The following is a 21,843-nucleotide window of genomic DNA, read 5'->3' on the forward strand; positions in this document are numbered from 1 at the left end:
TCGAAAAATATACCAAGCAAAAATCTCAACTCCATTAGCCTCACAGGTGTTTGAAAATATTTATTCATGGCTAAGGATTTCACTCATGGAGTTGGAAATTGAAAGGTGAGCACTCGGAATGGATAGATCAATTTAGGACAAACATTTGAATAAACATTGAAACAAAGATAGATTATGAATTATTTGGACAACCACCGTAAAGAGTACCACAAACCAGTTTTTTGGGATTTTTGAACGAAACTAGACAATCTTTTATATTTATTTTAGGAGCCAAAACAAATAAAAAAAATGAAATACTACAATTTTTTTTTCTTTTCTTTTTTTTTTTTTTTTTTTTTTTTTTAACAAGAGGCAACATGTTGAATATAATGATAGAAATGTTGCTCTTGTATTTTATTTTTTTAACTAAGAGGGAACATATAATAATGGAAATGTTGCTCTTGTATTCTTCTTCTTCTTCTTCTTTTTTTTTTTTTTGCACATAAAGAAAATAATTACACAAAGGCTCCTTAAAAAAATTATCCCTTAAAGCACATCCAATCAAACCCTAGTACCCTGTCCAAAATAATTATAACCATTTCTAAGAATCAATGAAAATTCAAAAGTTGTTTTCTCAAATCTCGCCACTCATAAAAAAAATGTGAACACTTAAACTTGGCAAATTTTCTAAGCAAATATGTGCTAACAACCATCTTACGACAAAGTTTGGCATGTGCATTTTGTAACTCTAGAAAAATTTTATGTAATAAAGGTAGCAAAATTTGGCTTAAAAATAACATTTTACAAGAATAAATGAGTAATTTTTGAAAAATTTGACCATAAAAATATTAACAGGACAAAAATTAAGAAACATGCTTGAATATGCTCACCATCCCCAACTAAAATCAGACAGTGTCCTCAATGTCTAAAGATATAAAAATTAAAAGAATAGGGAAAGAGAACACATGGAGAGCAAGCAACTATGGATAGCAGCGATATTGATCCTCTAAAAACATAAAAACTGAAAAACAAAAAATGATAACAAATAACAAAATAAAATGACAAAAATAAAAGGGAAAAAAAACCTATGTACAAGATCAGGGAAACACTACTCAGGGTTGGTAAACTGGAGCCACAAGGATACCCTCGATAGGCTGGGGTACCCTCTCTATGTAGTGTTTCAGCTCTGGCCATTCACTTTGAATTTTCTCCCATCAGTTGGGTCTTCGACCTCAACAACACCGTGGGGAAAGATAGTTTTGACAATATACGGCCCAGTCCACCGGGATCTCAGCTTCCCAGGGTGGAGATGCAGGCGAGTGTCATAAAGATGAACTCGCTGAGTTGGCTCAAATTCTTTTCTCAGGATCTGCTTGTCATGAGCCGCTTTTAATTTAGCCTTGTAGATCCTAGAGTTGTCATAAGCATCATTCCTTAATTCCTCAATTTCTGACAATTGAAGCTTACGATGAAGGTCCGCCGCGTTGAGATCAGAATTTAGGCTTTTTACAGCCAAGTATGCTTTATGCTCCAGTTCAACAGGGAGATGGCAGGCCTTGCCATAGACTAGTCTGTAAGGAGACATGCCTAGCTGAGTTTTGTAAGCAGTGCGGTAGGCCCAGAGAGCATTGAGAAGTCGGGAGGACCAATCTTTGCGGTCAGGGTTAACCGTCTTTTCTAAAATTTGCTTAATTTCACGATTAGCTAACTCAACTTGGCCATTTGTCTGTGGGTGATAAGGCAGTGCAACCTTGTGATACTTTTGCATCAAATGCTCAAAAGAGTGGTTGCAGAAATGGGTGCCTTGATCACTGATGATAGCTCGTGGTGTGCCGAAACGAGATAACACATTTTCTTTTAAGAATTTCACAACATTTGTGTTATCTGCATTTCGACATGGCACGACTTCAACCCACTTGGAGACATAGTCTATGGCGAGGAGAATGTAAAGGTAGCCAGAAGAAGGCGGGAATGGTCCCATAAAATCAATTCCCCAACAGTCGAATATTTCTATTACGAGCATTGGGTTCAGTGGCATCATGTGTCGTTGGGATAGTGCACCTAGTTTCTGGCACCTTTCACAAGATCGACAGAAATTGTTAGTGTCTTTGAACAAAGTGGGCCAATATAGACCACACTGCAAAATTTTTGCAGCAGTCTTTTTCATAGAAAAATGACCACCACATGCTTCATTGTGGCAAAAGTTCAAGACACTAAAAATTTCATCATCTGGAATGCAACGTCTCATAATTTGGTCGGGGCAGTACTTGAAAAGATATGGATCATCCCAGTAAAAGTTACGGACCTCGACCAAAAATTTATGTTTATCCTGTGCATTCCAGGAAGCAGGAAACTCACCAGTCACTAAGTAATTAACAATATGAGCGTACCATGGTAACTTAGTGACGGCATAGAGATGTTCATCAGGGAAGTCATCTCGAATTGCAGGGCCATCAGCAGAATCAGAAAATTCAAGGCGAGATAGGTGGTCCGTTACCACATTTTCAACTCCTTTCTTGTCCTTGATGGTCAAGTCAAATTCTTGTAATAGAAGGATCCACCTAATTAAGCGTGCCTTAGCATCCTTTTTGGAAAGGAGGTACTTAAGGGCAGAATGGTCGGTGAAGACCGTGATAGGGGAACCGATCAGATAGGAACGAAACTTATCAAGTGCAAATACTACGGCAAGTAACTCTTTCTCAGTTGTAGAATAGTTCATTTGAGCACTATTAAGAGTTCTACTTGCATAGTATACGACGAAGGGCTTCCCTTCCCTTCGCTGACCAAGGACGACCCCTATAGCATAATTGCTAGCATCACACATGATCTCGAATGGCAAGTTCCAATCCGGTGGCTGAATGATAGGGGCGGAAGTGAGTTTGGTGACAAGTGTTTGGAAGGATTCCTCACACTCGGGTGTCCAGTTGAACACCACGTCTTTTGCTAGGAGGTTCGACAAGGGTCGAGCTGTCGTCGAAAAATTCTGGATGAACCTCATATAGAATCCAGCATGCCCAAGAAAGGATCGAACATCCTTAACAGTCTTAGGGGCGGGCAGCTTTGATATGAGTTCAATCTTGGATTGATCAACCTCCATTCCTTGTTGTGAAACAATATGCCCCAAGACTATGCCAGATGGCACCATGAAATGATACTTCTCCCAGTTGAGTACTAAGCCTTTCTCTTTGCATCGTTTAAGCACAGATTCCAAATTGAGAAGGCTTGATTCAAATGAATCACCAAAGACTGTCAAATCATCCAGATTAACTTCCATACAATTCTCGATCATATCACTAAAGATACTCATCATGCAGCGCTGGAAGGTGGCTGGGGCATTACACAGGCCAAATGGCATACGCCGAAAGGCATAAGTACCAAAAGCACAAGTGAATGTAGTCTTTTCCTGATCTTCTAAAGCAATCTCGATTTGGTAGTAGCCCGAATAACCATTGAGAAAGCTATAGAAAGGATGACCTGCCACACGTTCCAAGATTTGATCGATGAATGGAAGTGGGAAATGGTCTTTAAGGGTGGCGGCATTTAATTTTCTATAATCAATGCACATGCGCCAACCTGTTGTGACCTTGGTAGGGATGAGTTCTCCCTTATCATTTGGTACCACTGTTACTCCCAATTTCTTGGGAACAACCTGAGTTGGGCTAACCCACTTACTGTCGGCAACAGGATAAAGTATCCCGTAATCTAGAAGCTTCAAGATTTCTGTCTTTACCACTTCCTTCATTGGTGGGTTTAATCTCCTTTGAGGATCACGTCGTGGTATAGCCCTGTCTTCCAATTTAATGTGATGGGAGAAAATTAACGGACTAATTCCTTTAATGTCAGCTAACGTCCAACCAATTGCTCCTCTGTGCTCTGTGAGCACGTTTATGAGTTGTTGCTCCTGAGTTGCATTAAGGGTGGAGGATATGATGACAGGGAAATTGTTGTTTGCTCCCAAGAAGACGTGCTTAAGTTCCTTAGGAAGTTGAGCCAAATTTGGTTGAGGAGCTTGTACAGTGGATGGTTTTGGTGTTTCCCTATCTTGAGGAAGTCCTTCGAAGATTGGATTCCAAAACATGGTTCTTTTGGTCGGTAATTGATTGATGACTTCAGGGTTGATTTTAGTATTACCCGACTCAGAAATCTCAGAAATTTCGAAGAGGTCATTAAGATGAGTGGAAGTGTATTGTGCTTCTACCTCTTCTGAAATAAGTGTATCGATCAGAAATGATTGGAAACACTCATCATTATTAGGTGGTTGTTTACCAATGTTGAAAACATTCACCTCTAGAGTCATGTTCCCAAAAGAGATTTTCATGAGACCATTCCTACAATTGATGAGTGCATTTGCTGTTGCGAGGAATGGTCGTCCGAGAATGATGGGAATTTTGGACTTTAAGTTGACTTCCGATTGAGTGTCCAAGATGAGAAAATCCACGGGGTAATAGAATTTATCAATTTGAATCAAGACATCTTCAACTATTCCCCGAGATTTCTTAACTGATCGATCGGCCAATTGTAGCACCACAGATGTGGGCTTAAGTTCTCCAGGGCCTAGTTGCAAGTATATTGAATAAGGCATGAGATTTACAATTGCACCTAAGTCGAGGAGGGCTTGGCCAAATTCCTGTTCCCCTATTTGACATGAAATGGTAGGACAACCAGGATCTTTGTATTTAAGCGGTGTCTTGCAGTCGATCACCGCACTAGCTTGTTCTGCCAAGAATGTAGTTTTCTTGACATGGTGCTTCCTTTTGATAGTGCATAGATCCTTGATAACTTTGGCATAAGCTGGTACATGCTTGATTACATGAAGTAATGGCAGCTTAACCTTAACTTGTGTCAAAAAGTCAAGGATTTCACTATGACTTTCCAATACCTTCCCAGTGGATTTCAAAGCCTGAGGAAAAGGCACCTTTACTGGAAGGTTCTGTGGCACATCAGCATCTGGAGCGGGCATTGGTACACTAGTGGTCTTAGGTAATGGTGATACCGTACTTTGACCACTTCGGGTAGTAATGGCATTAACCCCTTTGAGATTAGACTCTGAAGGAGCGGAGGTTTGTGCCATATGTTGCCCTTTTTGAGTGATTAGAGGCTGAGCGGGAAGCTTACCACGCTCTTGAATGACTGAAGAATCATTTATCTTTGTTATTTGAATCTTTATGTCCTTCAATTCCTCTATCACCTGAGTGAAATAAGTCCTGAACTCTAGTTGGGATTCTGCAAGAATTTTCATGGAACTCTCACGAGAATTCTTTTGTTGATCAGGCCTCCATTGGCTCCTAGATGCTTGATTTTGACTTGTATCCTTCCAACTGAAATTGGGTTGGTTACGCCAACCAGGATTGTATGTGTTGGAGTAGGCATTATAAGGCTTCTTGTAATCCCCTAAGGCATTACACTGTTCCTCATCTCCTCCCCTCAACATACTAAGACTAGGGCACTCTTGTGGTTGATGATCAGTCCCTCCACACATGAAGCATGGTTCTTGCTTTTCCACTTTTGCAGCCATCTGGAGTGCTTTACCTTCTTGAGTTTTGAAAGCCTCAAATTGTTTTTTTAAAGCTTCAAGTTGAGCTTTCACACTGTCCTCCTCCTTCAATTGGTAGACTCCGGCTGTTCGTGGCTTGTCCGTAGGACTTGGCGCACTCCATGTGTATGATTTTTCAGAAATTTCTTCAAGATATTCCAAAGCTTCTTCGGGATCTTTCTGTAGGAAGTCGCCATTGCACATCATTTGTACGAATTGTCTTTTGTCGACTGTGAGACTGTCGTAGAAATAGCTGACAAGATGCCAACTTTCGTATCCATGATGTGGGCACTGGCCCATCAAATCTTTAAACCTCTCCCAGACCTGATGAAACGTTTCATGGTCCTTTTGGGTGAAGGTAGAGATTTGCCTCTTAAGGCTGCTAGTCTTATGGGGTGGGAAAAATTTAGAGAAAAATGCTTTTGTCATTTCGTCCCATGTCCCAATAGACCTTGGCCTTAAGGAATACAACCAGCTTTTGGCTTTATCCTTGAGTGAGAAAGGAAAGAACTTCAATCTCACCAAGTTAATGATGTCAGCTTGGTTGTTGAATGTGGCCACCACCTCTTCGAAGGCCTGAATATGCACATATGGACTCTCATTTTCCATACCATGAAAGGTTGGTAAAAGTTGAATCATGCCAGGTTTGAAATCGAAGTTGGGCATATTCATGGGGTACATTATGCATGAAGGTGTGGCCGTACGCGTAGGATGTAGATAATCCTGTAGCGTTCTTGGTTGGATTTCCTGTTGTTGAGCCATCATTGGCAGTGCAGGAAGTATGGGTGATGGTGGCGAATGAGAACGAGTGGAAGAAGACGATTTAGGAGAGTTTTCTAAAATTTCAATTTGTTGTTTTACAAATCTCCCTAATTTGTCTCTATTTCGTGACATTCACTTTTTGTTTTGTATTTTCACTTGTTAAATAATATAAATTACAACTATGTAATAATGCAAGGGTATTCACACAAGATATTCCCAGGCCGATTGGGAAGGTTGCCAATGTACCGCTTCGTCCCACACTTTTACTAGAACTCCCCGGGGTTGTTAGAAAGTGTAGAGGGTACTCTACCACAAACCTTTAAAGCCAATCTTTCTTAGACAAAATAATCTCAGTTTGTACCACTTTTACCATTACACAATTGAGTTTATACTAAAAAGTTTATGAAAATATTTTATGCACTATTATTTTTTTAGCCTAAAGGAGAAAAATGTAAAACTAACCTAAAATAAATAAAATAAAATAAATGGCTAATCCTAAAGGAAAAAAAAAAGTATACAAAATAAAAGAATGTAAAAAAAAAAAAAAAACTAACACCCTAATATAGTAGTAAAATAATAAATACAACTAACAAAAAAAAAAAAAAACTACTTGCTTCTTTTTTTTTTTTACTAAAAGAGTACAAAATAATAATAATAATAATAATAATAATAATATATAATGATTTTTCTTTTTTGAATCTATATATAACTTAAAAAAAAACTAAATTATATTATGTTAACTAAAAGTTTTTTTTTTATGTAAACAAATAAAGAGAGACAAAAATAAATAAATAAATAAAAAAAACTACTATGCTAACCTCTTGTAGCGCAGAAACCTCCCCGGCAACGGCGCCAAAAATTGATGTCGCCCAATTAGTTACACTGCAGTCGCGGTAGTAAACGGGCTATATGTCGTATCCACAGGGAGGAAAAATACACTCAAAAGGACAATTAGTAATTTTACGAGAATAAAATAAGAACCTTGAATGTGATGTGAGAATATTGAGAAAATGACTTTCAAAAATTAAACAAGTAATTAAAATGAGAAGTGATCAGAAAATGATTATGGAAGACACAAGCTTTGTACATGCAATTATATTTTCCTAATAAAATTGATTCTTTAACCTCAACTATAATTCTACACCATTAATTATAGTTGGAAAATGTGTATAATTAAGCCCACTAGAAAAATATGTTCTCTAATTAAATTAATACTACTTCTAAAAATACACTACAAAAAAAATAGACCTATCTCGGCAGGCCCAGCCCCCTGTTATTGCTCTATCTTGGCGGTCCTTGCGTGTCGAGAATTTAGCTGCCGAGATTGAATAAGGGGCTATCTGGACAGTCCTGGCTCGTCGTTATTGTTATGCAATCTCGGCAGGCCTTCTAAGGCCCGTCAAGATAGGTACAATTCTAATACATTTGTCTACACCTTTACATACCAATATCGGCAGGCTTAGCTCCCCGAGATTGATCAATCTCGGCAGCACACATTGAGCCCGTTGACATAGACCTCTTTTAATATAAAAAAAAAAATAATTTACAAAAATAAAAAATTACACCTAATGTCAATATATATATATATAATATTCATCTTGTACAATATTCATACCATAATAACCACAATCAAAATAAACAAAAATTAATTTCTATGCCAATATTATGGCATAACTGATAACAAAAATCTTCCCAAATAAAATATACAATTACACACAATAAAATCATACAAGATTTGATAGCTAAAGAAAAAATTCTAATCATCATAAGATAATCACTAAGATTGGCTTCTAATCTTAAAAATTTAAATTCATTACATAATAAAAGTACCTCAACTTCTCTACATGGGTATAGCTAAAACTCATAAGAAATAATATGCAATTAGTCACATCAACTCTCCATAATTTGCTCTACTATCTCCTACCTTGCCTGAGCTGATCACCTTAATCACATGGGAATATGGGTTTCTCCATTGATTTTCGTATAGCTACAACACAAATTTGAAATACATTTTTAAATAATAGGAACCGAAGACACTCTAAACATGATAGATATTAGGCAATAAATAAGAAAACAGGAAATATATCAACAATGTTATATTAACTAATTCCAAAAGACCTAAAAAAACAAAGTTCATAAATTGCTCCTTCAACTAATTGATATTGAAAATGATAGCTAAATTAGGATATTTAGCTACAACATTTAAAGTTATAACAAGAATAATATATACAGAGAAATAGTTTATAACTAGCTAAAATATTTTGTTGATCTTAACACTTTAAATATCAAATGAAGAGAATATAAACATATATGACAAAATAGTTTAGATCTACCTAAATGTATATGCTAAAAACATATTTTTCAAAAGTAAAAGCATAACCTCATTGTGTTGTGTATCTCTTCCTCATAGGCAATCATGGGTAGCATTTCTCTTCTTTCTTCAAACCAATTGAAGCTTCTAAAGTAATACAAACAGGATTAATAACATAATAAAAACAGGATTTCAACAAAAGAGTATTAAAAAAAATATACCAAAGATAATGCTATTTGGTATAAGATACAATCTTTTTTACCGTTATTCATTACATTGAATTGAACTAAAAAGTACTCTGGTCTTTGTTTACTATAGAATAACACAAATCAAATGTTAACTCATATTTTCTCTATTATTAAACAATTATTTTACTGAATTTGAATGTGTTTTGATAAACAGGAGTAACCTCTCAGTTTCAAACTTTTACTTACCAAATCTATTTATGTTATCTTTCTCTCCACTGAACAGATTTTTGGAGGTAGGTAGACCAAGATCAAAGAGTCCCAATGATTCGCTCCAATTGATAAAGGCAAATAACAAAATAAAAAAATTTAACCACAAATAAAGAAGAGATTAATTAGTAATCTTTTCATAAATATCACTGAAAGAAGCATCAACAAAAATATATATAGAAATCTATGAATAAAAAAAATCAGCAAAATCATTTAAAAATCCATTCTACTACAGTTGGAACTACTAAAAGTAGGGGAAGAGTATCCTCAAATTACAGTACCATTATTTCTAACTAAATATTTCTTTGAGACATTTTATCAAACATATTTCCTGCACAATAATTTTGAGAGCAGAAGTAATCAAATAGCATGGACTCCCACCTACTTTAGATCATATTAATCTAACATTCTCATTTTCAAATTTTATAAAAATTATACTGTTGAAATAACTAACAAAATTTAGGGTTAACAATGCCAAAATCAAGCAAATATCCAAAAAAGAAAAAGACAAACAAAGAACTGATTAATCTAAACTAGAAAAATATTGTAAAAAAACTTCATCTTTCCTGCCACAAAGAGCTCACCATCGTCTGAGAATGAGCCACACAAATCCCCGAGCCCCACCTCCCAATCGCAACCCCCATTACCTAGATACTTCGTTGTTCACCCAAGAAGAAAAAAAAAATTACCCGACTGCCTCAAGACACTCCCATTCGTCCCTAGGCCCTTGCATCAACTCCTTATTCCATTATCCCTAACCCAACACTATGTTCAAGCCTAGGACGAGTAAACATGACAAAAAAAATAGCTGAAGAAAAAAATACCAATCCCCATCGTCTGTCACTGTTCGGCCCCGTCATTCATCCCCATCGCCCTCCACCACCGCCACGACGAATAGTTTCCCAACATTTGTCCTCAAGCAAGAAGAGAGTGAGAGAGGCAGAGAGATAGTGAGATAGCGAGTGAGGAAGGAAGAGAGATAGGGTTAGGGTTTCTATACTCATGGGCTGGGCTAGTTCGACGGGCTCATCTAGGACTGTCAATATTAGTGGGTTGTTTCACCTTAGCGTACACAGTACGGGCTGGACGGGACCTATCTCAACATTCCATAATACGCTCGCCGAGAATGGTCCATTTTTAGTTGAAAAAAAAGCTCCAATAACGACGGGCTACAAGTGTACTGTCGAGATTACTATCTCCTGAATTTTCTTTTTAATATTTAGACTCAATCTCGACACCCACACACGGGCTCGCCGAGATTGAGGGTCCGAATTTGCCCAGTTTTCTTGTAGTGATACTATCATATTATATAATTTAAATCGACAAAATACCACCGGCAGAATGCAGTAAAAATCATATAATATAATAAACACCCTAATAATTAATAGCCTAACTTACATAAGAAAAGCATGACTAAACTTATATAAAAGGTACTATTAAATTTAAAGTGCAATCTAGAATAAGAGAAATTTAATATAATCAATATGGAATGAAGAACAAAGAGAATCAATATATTAGAAAAATAAAAATTACATGAACTTACACTTGAGTCTTGCCAAAGAAATTAGCCTAGCAAAGGCATTGTCTTTACACCAAAATTAATAAAGTAAAATAAAGAAGAAGGAAAGAAAAAGATAAAATTTTGGTATAATAACACTACTAAAATATGATTGTTTTTTCACTCTCCAAATTGGTCTATTTATAGAGCTAAAATGATCCCATTACATGCATTTTCATGTACCACTTAGTGGAGAAATGGCTAAATTAACTACTGAAGTGGGACACGCATGCGTCATTTCTGCTGGAGAGAGGGAGAGCTGGACCACGTAATGAGCTTAGACTGCTTCAAGTGGAAATTGATATGTGGGTTCCACCACTCTTTTGCTCTTGACCAAAGACCTGCTCACATAAAATGGTTGTGATGATAAGGATAAGGAAACATATTTATTGATATTACATTTGGACTTTTGTCATGGATTAAGTCCAAAAGCCCAAAATAACGTTATTGGTCTTCATCTCCTTATATATATAAAATTGCATAGGAGAAGGCATGGGATAGTTGGACTTTGGTCTCCTTCTAATACTTTGCAGTTTGCACAAATCTGAAAAATGACACAAAAATTAAAGTAAATTAAATATTTCCAATAAAAATAAATTTACCATTAAAACTTATAAAATATTTAATTTATATTAATTTTATGTACACAATTAATGACTTAAAATGTGCAAATTTGAACCTTAATCACACTCCAATTGCATAGTCACTTGCATCACACATCAATTCGAAAGGCAACTCCCAATTCGGTGAAGTAACTATTGGTGCTGAAATCAGTTTCTCTTTAAGAACTTGGAATGCCTTTAAACACTCATATCCAAACTCGAAAGGTACACCATTAACAAGTAAACTGGACAATGGTTTAGAGATCTTTGAGAAGTCCTTAATGAATCGTCGATAGAAACCAACATGAACCAAGAAACTCCTTACTCCTTTCACAGAAACCGGGGGTGGAAAGTTCTCTATTGTTGACACTTTAGCCTTGTCCACCTCAATCCCTGCTTTTGAAATCTTGTGTCCCAGAACTATCCCTTCTTTCACCATAAAGTGGCACTTCTCCCAATTCAGAACCAAGTTTGACTTTTCGCATCTGATTAGCACCTTCTCCAAATTCTCTAGGCAGTGATCGAATGAAGAGCCAAAGACCGAGAAATCATCCATAAATATCTCAATGCAAGATTCAATTAAATCCGAAAAGATAGCCATCATACACCTTTGAAATGTAGCAGGAGCATTGCATAACCCGAATGGCATTCTTATAAAAGCAAAAGTACCATAAGGACATGTGAAAGTAGTCTTTTCCTGATCCTCCAAAGCTATGGCTATTTGGTGGTATCCAGAGTAGCCATCAAGAAAACAGTAATACTTTTGCCCTGCTAACCTGTCTAACATCTGATCAATGAAGGGCAAGGGAAAGTGATCTTTGCGGGTTGCTTTGTTGAGTTTTCTATAGTCAATACAAATCCTCCAACCAGTGACTGTTCTTGTGGGAATCAACTCATTCTTCTCATTCTTGATTACTGTCATCCCCCCTTTCTTTGGAACTACTTGCACCGGACTAACCCATTTACTATCTGTGATTGGGTAAGCCACTCCAGCATCTAACCACTTGACCACTTCCTTTCTGACAACTTCCTTCATAGGTGGATTGAGTCTGCGTTGAGCATCAATTGTTCGTTTAGCATTTTCTTCCATCAGAATTCGATGCATCACAGTTGAGGGACTGATTCCCTTGACATCACCCAGTGTCCATGCAATAGCCTTGCTGTGCGCCCGAAGTACCCTTAGCAATCTCTCAGTTTCCACATCAGAAAGAGAAGCTGACACTATAACTGGCAGCTTTTTAACTTCTCCCATGAACTCATACCGCAAGTGACTAGGAAGCACCTTCAACTTGAGCTCTGGAGGTTTTTCAGTAGATGGCGCAGGCTCTCTTGGTACTGTTGGGTTTTATGCCCTAAATAAAACTCATTTCAATATAATCAGATTTACTTATTAATAGAGATCAGAAATAATATTTAATGTTGCATGGTTCACATGATTTATTTCATGATTATTTACATAATATATGAATTATATTTAAGTCCAGAACATATCAATTTGTTAATGCTTATAGTGTTGTCAACACAGTGGAATATAATCTTAATTATATGTTCGAAAGTTTATTCCCTGATTTGTCAGTTCACTGGATTTAGACTGACATGATAATCAGCGATAGGTATTCTTACACCTTGGATAAGTGTTATGTCCTTTCCAGGGCATTGGCAAAGTTTACCAACATTGGATGTATGGAGTATACATCGGAAGGGACCGATATTGAACTTTGATTAGATTTGTTAAAATTTACCGTAATATCTATTCAATTCAATATCACTTCTTGATCCTAGATCAAATGATCTTAATCCTGATATGTTTAGGTTCGATCTCAAGAGTATTATACATGTTCTTTGATTTGTTAGTTAGGCCTACTTTTGGGTCAGGGTGATACGTACATTTTGGGAACATGATAGTGCAATTGAGTGGGAGCGCTAACATAAATATGGAATCTATAGCTTCTATCTGACAAATAGAAAGTAAAGGATGATTTCCTTCGAGCTTGACCAAACGAAAATAAATGATGGAGTACTCATTTCACTTAGCTGAAATATCATTTATACGGGGTTAAGTGTTTTAAGGATAAAATACATTGTAGGGTGTTACGGTAATCTAAACCCTTTACAGTGTAGATCATCTATATAGAGGATCATTGATCAAATTAGGATTATAACAATGGATAACTAATGACGTATCTATATCGTGGAACATATAGAGCGTTCTATATACTGAGAGTGCAATTCTAAGTTCTATTCGTGGACTCAACGAAGAATTAATAAGTCAGTGAATTTAAGATATAAATTCTTGATCTGCTTATTGGAAGCTCGGATTATAGACCCATGGTCCCCATACTAGTTGAGACCATACTGCTTGTAAGACTCAGTTAATTGATTTTGATTAATCAATTATAATTCTAAAGTTAGACTATGTCTAGTTTATGAATTTTCACTAAGCAAGGGCGAAATTGTAAAGAAAAGAGATTCTAGGTTTATTTATTAATTAAGAGACTTTATATGTCTAATTAATAAATATATTAAATGACAATATTATTTAATAATTAATTTTTAGTTATTAAATAATTAGAATTGGCATTTAAATGGTTGAATTTGAAAATTGGCGTTTTTGAGAAAATGAGATGCAGAAATGATAAAACAGCAAAATTGCATGTGAGGCCATTATTCAAAGCCCAGGCCGGCCACTATTGTAGGCTTTTATCATTTATTTTTTCATTATTTTAATGCCAAATAATTCTAACTTAAACTTGGGTGGTTACCTATAAATAGATAGTGATGGCTCTCATTCACACTTAACTTTTTGTTAACTTTGTCAGATGAAAACTGAGCCTCTTTCTATTTACCCTAGCCGCATGATAACTCTAAGATTTAGAGTTATTTTCATATCTTTAAGCTTGAATTTAATGTGATTTGTGGAGCAATTAATGTCTATACTATGTAATTGTGTTTAGTTTGTTGTGTCTTTGTAATAAATGGAAGTGTGTGTGTTAGTAAGTGTTAGATGGACTTATGTTGTTGTTTTTATGTGTTTTAAGCAGAAAAAATACAAGAATAGGTATTTGGAAATGTTTGGGACAAGGAGAAAAAGGAGCAGAAAAATGATTATTGCTGACTGGCATTGCTATAGCAATCATCGCGTAGCAATTTGTCAGCCCAGTAAGTGTATTTTGGCAGAACGTCCAGCTGGCTTTAATGAAAAGAAAAACGAGCTGAAGTGGCGGAATTTGGCTATTGACTCAACACACATGTGGAAAATGAAGGACAAGTGGGTGATGATTGGGATTTCCAATTAGGGTAAACTTTGGTACCCTAATTGGGGTGCAAAAAGAAAAAGAGGAGGAGATGATTAAAAGTGGCTGGCTGCACTTTGAATGAAGGGTACGAAAAATCACAGCAGAAAAGAAATCTAAGTACAGAAAGGAAGAGTACAAAGAAAGAAGAAGAAGATTGAGAAGAAGGAGAAGAAGGCAACTACCAAAGAAAGGATTTGAGCTCACCACTCATCTCTCTTGCTCTCCACTTCGTTTTGTATCATTTTCTTCTCTCTAGTTTTCTCTTTAACTCCATGAACATTTTATTTTCTGGTTTGTTGTTTTTAATTTCAGCTATGAACTAAACTCTTTGAGATTTGGGTGGTTATGAACCCTTGGATGGACTAGTGTTTTGATTTTGCAATGATGAAGTAATCTTGCCTTAGTTCAATTAGTTGTGATGAAATGTTGATGGAATGTTAATTTTTGGCCATTTTTAACATTTACCAAGCTAGATCTTACTTGGAAAAGCAAGACCTAGTTGAACTCCTCTAATTGATGCATGATTTTTACCTTTCCTTTTAGGTATTAATTAGTAGTGAAATAGGAATATTTTGCTACCATGTATAACTAAGGATTTGATGCTTTATTGGGCTATTTGTGATCTAAACTGATGTAGGAATGCATTGTGAGATTGTGAATGGTTTATTGCAAGTGTTGGAAAAAGCTTGCTGTTTTTTTTGAAATCTGTTAACTTTGCCAGGATTGCTGAGTCATTGCTGGGTCATTGCTGTATCGACTGGGACATACAAGTGGAAATTAATCACCCAAGTCTATTTTCCAAATCTGAAATTACTACCATTTTATTCACTTTTAGTTTCTCATTTTTTAGTTTATTTAGCTTAAAAAGTTAGTTCTCAAGTTTAGAATCAAGGCTATAAATTTTTCTCGTGCATTAATGTGTGACTTTATTTTATTTTTATTTGAAATTCTTGGAATTACTTTTAGTTGATTTAACATTATTTAGTAAAAAGTCCCTGTGGAGACGAACTTTGATTACTTATCATTGTATTACTTGTTTGTGATTGTGTACACTTGCGCAATTATAAAGCAATATAATTTTCACAACAAGTTTTTGGCGCCGTTGCCGGGGACTTTAAGTTCTAAATTTTGTTTTATCAACTAATTGACATTCTAAGAATTTTTGTGCTTTTAATCTTGCTGGTTTGTCTTTGAAATCTCAGGTATCTATAGTGTATGAACCAACAAGAGGACTTTGAACTTGCTCCTATTGACCCCGAGATTGAACGTACATTCCGAAGAAGAAGAAGGGTTCAAAAGGCTAAGGGCCGAGACATCATGGCTGAGAATTTTGATGATGAAGGGATTGCTCAACAAATTGTTAATCCCATCATATTGGCAGATGATCGAGCAAGGGCTATAAGGGAGTATGCAGCCCCCATGTTTAATGAGCTCAATCCAGGCATTGTGAGGCCTGAAATACAAGCACCGCACTTTGAGCTCAAGCCAGTGATGTTTCAAATGCTCCAAACCGTGGGGCAATTCAGCGGGTTGCCAACTGAAGATCCTCACCTCCATCTCCGTTCATTCTTGGAGGTGAGTGATTCTTTCAAGATCCAAGGAGTAAGTGAAGAGGTGTTAAGGTTGAAGCTATTCCCATTCTCACTACGAGACCGAGCTAGATCATGGCTCAACACTTTGCCTCCTGATTCTGGGACCAATTGGAATGACCTTGCTGAGAAGTTTCTGAGGAAATACTTTCCTTCTACTAGAAATGCAAAATTCAGAAGTGAGATCATGTCTTTTCAGCAACTTGAAGATGAGTCCACAAGTGATGCGTGGGAGAGGTTTAAGGAACTTTTGCGAAAGTGTCCACATCATGGCATTCCACATTGTATTCAGATGGAGACTTTTTATAATGGCTTGAATGCAGCTTCTCGAATGGTGTTAGATGCATCGGCCAATGGTGCTATTTTGTCGAAGTCTTACAATGAAGCATTTGAGATTTTGGAGACCATTGCAAGTAACAACTACCAATGGTCCAACACAAGAGCTCCAACAAGTAGAAAAGTGGCGGGAGTCCTTGAGGTAGATGCAATAACAGCTTTGACAGCTCAAATGGCTTCCATGAGGAATGTTTTGAAGAATTTGAGTATTGGAAACGCTAAAAATATTCAACCAGCTGCTGCCATTCAAAGTGATGATGTCTCATGTGTGTTTTGTGGAGAAGGGCATGTGTTTGAGAAGTGTCCATCTAATCCGGAGTCCGTTTGTTACATGGGAAATCAGAATTTTAATAGGAACAATGGGGCATTCTCAAACTCTTACAATCAATCTTGGAAGAATCATCCTAATTTGTCTTGGGGAGGTCAAGGAGCTGGCTCAAGTACCGCACCAGCCCAAGGAAGACAAGCATATCCACCGGGTTTTTCACAACAACCCCGACATTCACAACATGCTCAAAATGCCCAACCAAGCTCTTTGGAGAGTCTAATGCGGGATTATATGGCCAAAAATGATGCGGTGATACAAAGTCAAGCTGCCTCTCTTCGAAACTTAGAGTTGCAACTTGGACATTTGGCCAACGAATTAAAAGCTAGGCCGCAAGGTTCTTTGCCTAGCGACACGGAAAATCCAAGGAGGGATGGGAAGGAACAATGCAAATCCATTCACTTGAGGAGTGGCAAGCATCTGAAAAATTCCGAGGAGGAAATAAAGGGTAGTGGGGAGCCCACTTCAATCCAAAATGGAAAAAAATTGAGTAAAAAAACTGCCCAGGAAATTGCTGATACCAGACCAGTTGATACAGCATCGGGTCAGCAATCTGACAGTCAGCAATCCGCACCAGTATGTACTAAACCACCCCTTCCATTTCCTCAAAGATTTCAGAAACAGCAGCAAGATGGGCAATTCAGGAAGTTTTTGGATGTGTTGAAACAACTCCATATCAATATTCCCTTGGTAGAAGCGCTAGAGCAAATGCCGAATTATGTCAAGTTCTTAAAAGATATTTTGACAAAGAAAAGGAGGCTTGGCGAGTTTGAAACGGTCGCTTTGACCGAGGGCTGTAGCGCTATGTTGAAGAATAAAATTCCACCTAAATTGAAAGATCCGGGCAGCTTTACAATTCCAATTTCTATTGGGGGACGGGATGTTGGAGAGCTCTTTGTGATTTGGGAGCTAGTATTAATCTCATGCCCATGTCTATTTTCAAGAAGTTGGGAATTGGAGAAGCAAGGCCAACCACCGTCACTTTGCAATTAGCGGATCGTTCCATGGCTCATCCGGATGGAAAAATTGAAGATGTTTTGGTACAAGTAGATAAGTTCATCTTTCCGGTGGACTTTATTATTCTTGACTATGAGGAAGATAGGGAAGTCCAATCATTTTAGGGAGGCCATTTCTTGCCACGGGAAGGACTTTGATAGATGTTGAAAAAGGAGAACTCACCATGAGAGCTCAAGATGAGCAAGCCACATTCAAGGTTTTTCATCCCATACGTGCTCCGGATGCAATAGGAGAATGCTTAGCAATTGCAGATATGGATCCTAACATGGTTGAGGAGTCCGAATTCAAAGTTGGTAAGAAGGTGAGAAAGAAGATTCTCCTTAAAGAAATTGCTAAGGATCACGAGGCACAAGAAAGCAAAGACAAAGCATCATTTGACTCTAAACAACCACCCAAAAAGAAGAGAAAGAAAAAGAAGCTTGGTAGAAAATTTCGGTCTCAAATGTTTGAAGTTGGGCAACAAGTGATTTTTTCTAACTCGTTAACGAAGGCTACTCATGGACAACTAGATTCAAGGTGTGATGGATCTTTCTTGGTGGTAAGAGTATATCCCGATGGGAAAGGTGGAACTTCGTGATGCACTTTCAAGAAGAAAATTCTTAGTGAAAGGCCAAGGAGTGAAGTTTGGAGGTGGAGAGGTCAACCGAGAAAAGACCTCTATCACCTTGAAGGATGCTTGATGTTTGTAATTTGGGGGTGCCAAAAGAAAAAGAAAAAAAAAGATTGAATTGAAAAAAAAAATGAAAAATGAAAAAAGAATGAAAAGAAAAAAAAAAATTCTCAATGAAGGCACCCCTAGAAAAAAAAAAGCAAGAAGAAAAGTTTTTTTTTTTTTTTTAAAAAAAAAAAAGAGAAAAATATATATATATATATATATATATTATATATTATATAATTAGTAAATAATTGTCATGGTGAAATTGAGAAATTATTTTCTTTCTCTGTGCAGGAAATCAAGTGAAGAAGGTTGTGGAAGTGAAGAAATTTCAATTTGGGCAAAGAAACTAAGTTTGGGGTGAAAGAGATATGCCCAGTTGCTATAGCAATGGCTTAGCAATTTTATTTAACAGCAAATGTATTTTGATACTGGGCTGATCAAAGGAGTGTTTGGTTAAAAGCAATAAGAACATTTGATTGAAAATTTGTTGAATGAAGCAATCATTGGGTACATGTTCTTTTGTGTGTTCAGTCCAATCATTTGGGCTGATACATTTCAGTTGACTAGTGTACTTAAAAAAGAGATTGATTTAAGAGAGATTGGGGCTTAAATTTTAATTTTTAGTCAACTGGGCCCTTTATGTGACAGCCCATTTATTGGTCAACCCAAAAATTACAACCCTACCACATTCATCATCATTATCTTCATTTCCCTTCACACTCAACCCAGCCGCCTTCTTCACCAACACCACCATAACCTCCATTCACCTCCATCCATTACCAACCCGTAGCCACCACTTCCAGTCGAACCTCCGCCTGACTCCAAGAAAACCAACCCAAAGCTTCGTTCAACCATCAATGCGAACCAACCCGAACCACCCAGCCGCAGCCTTCACCAACGCGACCCAGCCACGAACCACTGCACCAAGCCGAGACTCCAGTCGAACCTTCGTTCGACCCAACCACGAACTCACCACCTTCGGAAATCACCATCTCCATCACCCATGCGAACCAACTTCAATCAACCATGTCCCCTTCGCTCTTCACTCAGCCCATCTCACTGTTCACCTTCACTTCATTTCAAACACAAGCAGCTGCCATTACGACCACCATTGTAGTTCATTTTTGCTAGTGAAATGCAGAGGAAGTCAAAGCTGCCACAAAAAGCATTGTCAAGAGTGATTGGGTAAAAAAAATTCTCATTTTTCTTAATTGAATCACATTATGGTTGCTGAGTAGTGGATAATGTGTGGGAAAGATTTAAATTGGGTACATTAATAATTTGAAATTAGGTGGTGGGACTTTTAAATTTTTAGTGTGATATTAGAATAATGGTGTGGTTCTTTGTCGTGGCTGTTTGTGATGGTAGTTATTAGTGTAAATGAATTTTGAGTTGGTGAAGTGGGGAAAGTGTTGAGTCTTGGATATATGGGATTGTGAATAACTTATACAGGGAAAATTTACCATGGCGAATTGATTCGTGGAATGTGTGTAATGTCTTAAATCTGATTTGGTGAAGAGTGCAAGAATTTTATTGTGAATGCTGTGAGAGTGAATTGGTGAGATTGGGTCAGATTGGGGGATTTTTTTTTTTTATTATTTATTTTTTTTTTAGCAAGATTGAAGTAATGCTAGAGTAGTGTATTGTTGGAATTAGGGGTGTGGTGCTGAATAGTTGTAAAGAAGACAAAGAAGAGAGGGAACTTGTTGTGTTGGGGTAGGGTGCATTTGAAAAAAAAAAAAGAGAAAAAAATAAAAAAAAAAGAAAGAAAGAAAAATGCCTAACAGTCAAGAAGGTCACGCCACGATTTGAGCCCAAGTTTTCGCCGTTCCCTCAGCAAGTTCTCGACCCGTGGGCTAGGCCATCAGCTTCGAATACAGAGAAGCCCCACGAGGACTCCGAGTAGAGGGAGTTTTCTCATACCTAAGCTATTTTTTATATTTTTCTGTTTTGTGTTGTTTGTTTTTCGATTGTATTGTGCTAGTTGTGTGTTGTCTTTTGTGCTTGGAACTTTTATTCTATGTTGTTTATGTGGTTGTTAGTTTGGCATTGAGAGATTTTTGAGTTTTTCTGTGGCCTAGTGTTCTGCTCGATGATGATACTTTCCGCCCATTCCATTATTGTTGCTGCCTAATTTTATTTGTTGCCTTGTCATGCTGAATTGTTGGATATTATGGATGTTTCTCTTTAGTCTCTCCTCCCTAGTTTATACTTGTATTTTTCCACCATGCTTTGCATTTCTCATACGATTATTTCACATGTAATTTTAGCATCTAGAATTGGTTAGTGCATCTCCTTGAAGCGAAATCCTAGTTAGACTTGTCCCTTAGAAATGATTTAGGCCTTCCTTGGACGTTTGAGCCTTTCTAACCTTCCCTATAAAATGAATTTTTTCCCTAGTCACCCAAGTTTGAGCCGTTTAGCCTATTCTTGTTGTGCAACCCGATCATACATATCACGTCAATCCTAATTTGCATTTCCACATATGTCCTAACTTAATTGCTCACTTGTCAAGAGCCAAGTTTCACATTAAGTTTGGGGTGAGTGCGGTGAGTATAATTTGTGGCGAGCTAATTCAAGATTATACTTTTAGCCACATTGGGGACAATGTTGGGTTGTAAGTTTGGGGTGGGGGAATTAGCTCACAAGGTATATTAGTATGCATTTTTAATAACTTTATCTTGCTATATATAAGTATAATATAGTACTAAATTCCTTTCTAACATATAAAAAAAAAAAAAAAAAAAAAAGCTGAGCCTCATTCACACTTAACTTTTTGTTAACTTTGTCAGATGAAAACTGAGCCTCTTTCTATTTACCCTAGCCGCCACTTCTTCTTCTCTTTTCCTCTTCAATTTTCGAACCTTGAGTGAATGAGTGAGTGCCCACACACATCAAGTGGTATCTCAATCATAGTGTGTAAGACTGTAGGAGATTCCAAACAACAAGAAGGAGAATCAGCATCAAAAGAAGGAGAGAAAGAGATCCAGGTTCAGATCTTGGTGATGCTCTGCTACAGAAAGGAATCAAGGGCTAGAGATCTGAACGGAAGGAGTCATTATATTCCGCTGCAACCAATGTAAGGTTTCTTTAAACCCTTATGTGTTTATTTCATTGTTTTAGAATTCATATTAGGATGTTAATGAAACATACATGGTAGTAAATCTAGATCCTAGTAAAATATATCCAACAACTGGCCTCAGAGCCATGGTAATGATTTACTTTCATGAAATATGAATTAAAACGATGTTTTGCATTGATTTGGATGGCTTCATGTGATTTATGTGCTTATTTGATGATAGTTTATAAATCGCAATATATGTTACTGAAATAATTTTTATTTCGATCTAGAATTATTTTTTCTGGAAAGTAGACAAAAAATTAATAAATTTAGGCTTTTAGAGAACCTAATTTGATTTTTT

General features: G+C 36.9%; 2 non-coding genes across 2 annotated transcripts; one reads left to right on the forward strand and one right to left on the reverse strand.

The window, feature by feature from the left end:
* Window positions 1–5,786: 5,786 nt before the first annotated feature.
* On the forward strand, window positions 5,787–5,893 carry LOC133037551 (small nucleolar RNA R71). The gene has a single exon (XR_009687639.1). It is a non-coding gene; the product is annotated as a small nucleolar RNA R71 (small nucleolar RNA).
* A 10,361-nt stretch (window positions 5,894–16,254) lies between these two features.
* LOC115703366 (small nucleolar RNA R71) lies at window positions 16,255–16,361 on the reverse strand. The gene has a single exon (XR_004009138.2). It is a non-coding gene; the product is annotated as a small nucleolar RNA R71 (small nucleolar RNA).
* Between the last annotated feature and the right edge of the window lie 5,482 nt (window positions 16,362–21,843).

The sequence above is a fragment of the Cannabis sativa genome, chromosome 4, assembly GCF_029168945.1.
Source record: "Cannabis sativa cultivar Pink pepper isolate KNU-18-1 chromosome 4, ASM2916894v1, whole genome shotgun sequence".
NCBI classification, from domain to species: domain Eukaryota; kingdom Viridiplantae; phylum Streptophyta; class Magnoliopsida; order Rosales; family Cannabaceae; genus Cannabis; species Cannabis sativa.